The sequence below is a fragment of the Benincasa hispida genome, chromosome 10 (assembly GCF_009727055.1).
Source record: "Benincasa hispida cultivar B227 chromosome 10, ASM972705v1, whole genome shotgun sequence".
NCBI classification, from domain to species: domain Eukaryota; kingdom Viridiplantae; phylum Streptophyta; class Magnoliopsida; order Cucurbitales; family Cucurbitaceae; genus Benincasa; species Benincasa hispida.
Genome location: NC_052358.1, coordinates 48,803,288 through 48,809,812, shown reverse-complemented (window position 1 = coordinate 48,809,812; position 6,525 = coordinate 48,803,288).

Sequence of the window (6,525 nt, the reverse complement as noted above, 5' to 3'; positions counted from 1 at the left end):
TTTTTTTTTTTCTTTTTCTAAATGAAATATCCAACTTTCTACCACATCACGTTAATTTAGCCAAAACTTATATAATTAATATATCCAAATCAAATTGAGTACCTTTTAGAGAGAGATCTACACTTATATTAAGGTATCTATATTCTCTTTTTAAAAAGTCATAGTACAGCTATTTTCACACATGCAAAATCAGAATTTTATCAATATTTATTTTTTTTTTTTTAAAAAATTAATAATAATAAATTAAAATCAATAATGTTGAGATATATTAAGATCCTTTTTGATAGCTATTTGATATTTGAAGATTAAACTTATAAACATTACTTCTGCATGTAAGTTTCTTATTTTGTTATCTAAATTTCATCAATGATTTAAAAAATTAAGTCAAAATTTGAAAAACTAAGCCTATTTGGTAACTATATGATTTTTGGATATTAGTTTTTGAAAATTAAGCCTACAAATACCACTTCTTCTTCTAACTTTTTTTTTGTTAACTACTTTTTACCTATGTTTTCAAAAATGAAGCCGAATTTTGATAGCTAAAAAAATAATTTTTTAAAAACTTGTCTTTGTTTTTTAAATTTGATTAAGAGTTCAACTCATATACTTAAGAAATATGTAAACCATTGAAAGAAAACGAGAGAAAATGAGCTTAATTTTTAAAAATAAAAAATAAAATGGTTACCAAATGAGATCAAAATAAATGTGGTATTTAGAAACTTTTAGAATTTGACAAATAATCCAACTATCTATATAAAAAATGTGAAGCTGAAATTTTAAAGAAAGCAAAATTTTAAAAACAAAAAAAAAAAAAAAAAAAAAACTTAAAAATTAAAACTATTACCGAAGGACCTAAACAAACTCATAAATATGAAACTAGAATAATCTTTGATTTTGGGTATCAAATATTCCTCCCTAAAGCAATAAGGTGGAGGAACTAACCCATGTGACAAGTATTATACATCCAATTCAATTATTGTCCTATTTTTAATATTATAATGCTTCTTTGTCTACCCTTCATATATATATGCATATTTTTTTGTACCATGGTAGTTTTATTTTTTATTTTTTTTTGTCTAAATAAAAAAAAAAAACTAAGCCTATGTTCAACCGACGATGTCTTGTAAAAGATCTTAATTTGTTGATTAATATATGAATCAATTATCTAGCTAAAAAAGTTTTAAAAGATAACTCTAAAACATCTCTTCCAAAGAAGTTTATTTAAATTATATTTTTCTTTGGTTACTATGAAAGAGAGAAGAGAAGTGGTAAACTTAATTTAATATTTAACTAATTTTATTTAATGGTATGGAGACCATCAAGATTCAAGCATTTGATTTTTCTAAAAAAATGTATGGTTAATGTAATCTATTGAACCATGTTTATCTGATGAGTGGGTGACTATTCAATATGATCCTGATCATCTTCTTATTTAACCTATGTGGGATTTTGATTCCATTTTCACCCAACAATCTTCCACTTGAACAGGACTACCGAACCTTTTTTTCAAATAGTCATCTATTTCCATGTTAACTCAACTACGCCATTTGAATTACATTTGAGCACAACTGCCCATCTAAAGGCTCAATCGATGTATAGTTGATGTAACCAATTGAGCCATGTTTAATACACAAGTGGATGACTGTTCAATATGCATATGGTATTATTTAAAGCCTTATTTAATAACCATTTGGTTTCTAGTTTTTTGTTTTTGAAAATTTATGTCTTGGTTTTTTTCACAATTTCTTGTTCATAGTTTTCAAATTTCTTATGTAAACATTTGAATTTTTAGCCAATTTTCAAAAACAAAAACAAGTTTTTTGAAAACTAATTTTTTTAGTTTTCAATTTTTGGCTTTGATTTTGAGAACACTCCAACAAAACATTGAAACTAATAGACACAAATGGTAGCATTGAAGTATGTAAAATACAATACAAGTGTGAGTATCTTTCTTATAATTACAAGTCATGTCAGTTAAATGATATGTCACTTCAGTTTGAGATAGGTTAATTAGATTGATCACGTTGGAATATCTTAAATATATTATATAGCACCCCAAATGACCAAATTGTATATGTATTATTTCTCTCTAGTAATAAACTTATCTTTCTATCTGCCCGTGGACGTAGCTAACACACTGCAGTTAGTGAGCCACATAAATCTCTACGTCAATCTTTACTGCTTACGTTTCTTCCTTTATTGATTTATGTTAGATGCTATAATTAAATTTGCATTTATCATCTAGTTCAAACTCTTGGGTCAATTAGTGATTTAAGATGATATTAGATCAGGTGGTCTAAAAAGGTCCTGTAGTTATTTCCTCTCCAATTAAAATTCATTTTTACTTGTTTGACTCTTTTATATATTTCAAACCTACAAACAAAGAAGAGTGTTAGTAATATTTAATTAAATTTATCTTCACACCGTAATTTAAGAATTTTATAACAAGTCGGGCCACCATCTCACATTAGACTTGTGGTCAGGTTGTTGCATCAACATATAAAATTAATAAAAAGGAATTTCTTCTTTTTCTTTGTTCAAAGGCTTCGTTAATAATAATCAAAGTCCACTTATGATATTCAAATACCTTTTGTGATTAATTAATTAATTGATTGATAATTGGTACTTAAGGCTCATAGGTCGGCCAACATAGCATGCAAGAAAAAGGCATTGGTTGTCGTTTAGCTTTAGAATTTGATTTTTTATGAATATTTAAATTGGATTGCAATCTTATTTATTTATTAGATCTTATTGCTTCACCATATGAAATCCGCAACGTGCTCTTTCTCTTTCTTTTTTTTTTTTTCTTTTTTTTCTTTTCTTCTTTTTCCAATACGAACAAACAACGTTTTCCAATGTCTCTCCCACTTAATTGCAACCATAATTTCATAATTTGATTTGAGTTTATTATGTTTGGAAGCTATAATAAGCTCAGTTCTAACACGTTAGAAAAATATGTAAAAAAAAATTAATAAAAAAACTTAAAGCTTTGATAGAGGTGCGATACCTACTTTTATGGTAGAGAAAATTGCACTATTATAATTTAGTTCTATTTAGTAACTTATTTGGTTTTTATTTTTTATTCTTTAAAAAAAAAGTTGGTTTTTATTTCTTATCTTTTCTTATTTAAACATGTGTATGTATGTATCTATACATTTGAAATTTATTTACACATGTGTTTTCATTTTAAAACTAACTGACAATGTATAAAGTAGTTCATTTTAAGATACTGGAATGCGTTTTTTTTGTACAGATGACCTCATTTAGGAGGCTCAAATGAAAAATGGCCACCCGTTGAAAAAGTATTGCAAAGTGACCTTATGCTTACGTCATCCACGTGTGATTTTACCACTTCACTCCTAAGATGCACCTCAAGTTCTTGCCACTACCAAGGAACTCGATTCTCAATGGCTCGCCACTCGATCCTTGATGGCTCGTCACTTGATATCCCAATGCACGGTCACTCGATACGACGACAATCGACACATGCATACTTGATCATATCCATGTCATACATGCATACTTGATCATATCCACATCATACTCGATACTCAATATTTTATACTCGATCCTCTTAAACTTTTTGAATTCTTAACCCGTTTGAAGTCCATTATTTCACCATTTCAACTTGTTGCTCAGACTATTCTCTCTCGTCTTGTGATTTTATATTCCTCGATGACTGCACCTCTTGACTCGAAACTCTCTTGATTCTCTCTGCATCAAGTAACATTCTTCTCTTTGTTTACATTTTGGCATCATTCATCTCTTTCTTCGTTTATATTTTGGCCTCATGTTCCTTGATATGCACTTGCATGTTCCTCGATACTCGACTGATACAGTTTTCATTTCGGTTTTCATATCTTGCATGTTTGCTTAGAGCTCGAATTTTTTTCTTTCGGTTTTCAAATTTTTGGTATTTCAGATCGTCTAGAGTTTAGGGTTTGAGTAGGATAAGTCATGAAGGTGGAAATCAAATCGAATGCTTGATAATCAATCATCGAGTCACATGTAATGTAGCAAGTAAGAGACACTATGTAGCATGTATCGGGTACGGGTATCGAGTATCATGCATCAAGTATCGTATATCGAGTATAAAACAGAATGCTTACTTTCTAGTGTTTTTTGTGTTAGGAATGGTGTCCTAAATCTCCTTGTAATATCGTAGTTTGTAAATTCTGTATAAACATATTGTTGTTAATAAAATAAATATTATTTTATAAGCATATACTTAATCTAATAAACTAAGATCTGAGGTTATTTCATGTAATTTAAACAAGTATGTAGAGACATACAAGTGGATCTTGTTTAAATGATAACCTAAATGGTCTATAGTAGATAAATAAGATTGGTACCTTATCCTGGTGACACTACAAATACGACCCGTTTTGTAGGTATTACAAGTGTTGTAAAGTGCCACAAATAATCTGATCCTGATCATTCATGTGGAAACATGCGAGCGGGGATATCCTATACAAAGAGTTTGTATAAGACTGGACCATGAAATGATTAGTCTCTTTATATAACGCTGTTAATAATAGAGACTTATATTTTACTAGGATGACCATAGGTGACATGACTTGAATCCTAAGTGAGTTGTGAACTCCTGCTCTTAAAGACGGTCCTTTGATTTGTATGGGTGAGAGTGGCCAGATTGCCAACTTAACAAGCCTACCATTTTGGGGATTCGTTTGACTGGGAAGCTGAGAACTCAGTTAAACAAGACGGAATTCACTCCTTCCTCGATGTAGGAACAAGTAGATAAATTGCTCCCTTAAGAGTTGATTCCGGATCTTGAATATAGTGGTCACACCCTCTCCTGGCCCGAGAGGACTTGGTCATAGTGGGACTATGACTTGTTGTTCATAGAGAAGCCAGTGGTACTTAAGGAGTTAAATGTAACTACAGGGGCAAAATGGTATTTTGACCCAGCTGTACTTACGAGCAACTTGTGAAAGGTCATCGCACTATTGATTTGTTATATACAATGGACACAAAAATTTATCTGTAGTGCAAAGAATGCAGCTATTGGTCTTTAGTGGAGTGACCGACATTTAACAGATGTTGAATAATGTAATTAAAGAGTTTAATTATTTATCCAAGTACTGTTGGAGCTTCAATCTACAAGTCCATAAGGTTCTCACTGTAGCTCAATAGGGATTTAATCTTTGGATTAATTTGAAATGTTCAAATTAATTGAGGAAATTAATTATAATAGAAATTTGAATATGATTCAAATACCAATTATATGAATGAAATTCATGTAATTAAATATAAATATGATTTATATTGAGAGGAATAAAATATTTGGATATGATCCAAATATCATTTATATGGATGAGATTCATATAAATGGATTTAATATAAATGTGATTTATATTAAATATCATGTATGGTTGAAAGAGAATAACAACTATAGTTTATGTTGTATTTGATGCAATATAAAACTATAAGCTATATGTTATATTTGATATAACATATAGTGTGTATATATAATAAAGTAATTATTATATATTCTATTTTATTAATTTATTTGAAAATAATAAAAGCGAAGGAGTTATAATTCCCTCCCATTATTCTCTCAATAACTAACTTATGATAAAAGAAGTTGAGAGATCATCTTATTCTAAGAATTCATACAGAGAAGTTTTATCTGAAAGAGAAAGGTTCTCTGAAGAAAACTTCCTTCTCATCCTCTTCTTCTCCTTCCCTCTTCCAAGGATTCAAGCAAAGCCCACAACTCCTGCTTGAATCCTTTAATCCCAAAAGAGAATACAAAGAGTTCTCGCTTTGTAGTGTCTGTGTGTGAAGAAGGATATCCACGAAGAAGAAGTTCTGTTCGTGGCTAGTACGAGGGATTACTTGAAGAAAGATTATTCAAAGGTGAGGTTTCTTGAAACCTATTTTCTTTGTAATAGCATGTTATAATTTAGTTTAAATGCAAATCTATTGTATGTTTACTGTAAATTTTGTATTCAATAATTAATAGAATTTGAACGATTTGCTTCCGCTCAAGGATCTCCTCATGTCGAGTTTCCTTCATTTTGTTATTCTATGTAGTATGGCTAGACAACTCAAGATTCCTCCCAGGATTGTTGCTCATACTATTCTTCAAGAAGACGCCATTTGGCGATTTATGGACATGAACATTATCTTCAACAGTCCATTGGTCCACTACATTCTATTAAGGAAGATTGTAGCCGATAGGAAGGATGCACTGACCTTTGATTTCAATGGTGCGGTTGTAACTGTTGGATCGATATGGCAACCCTAGAGGGGGTGAATATGATTTAATTAAACTTTTATTTTTAAAATAACCCAATTAAACTAATTAATACACTTTTTATAAATAATAAGAAATTTTCAATTTATGCAATAAATAAGATGACAAAAATGTGATAATTTAATTCTATCAAATTTTAGCAAATAAATAAGAACAAACTAAAACATACAATAAATTGCTTAAATTAATTGCAAAAATAAAAAGGAAAGAGTTAGAGAAGAAGACACCGTAATTTTTATAGTGGT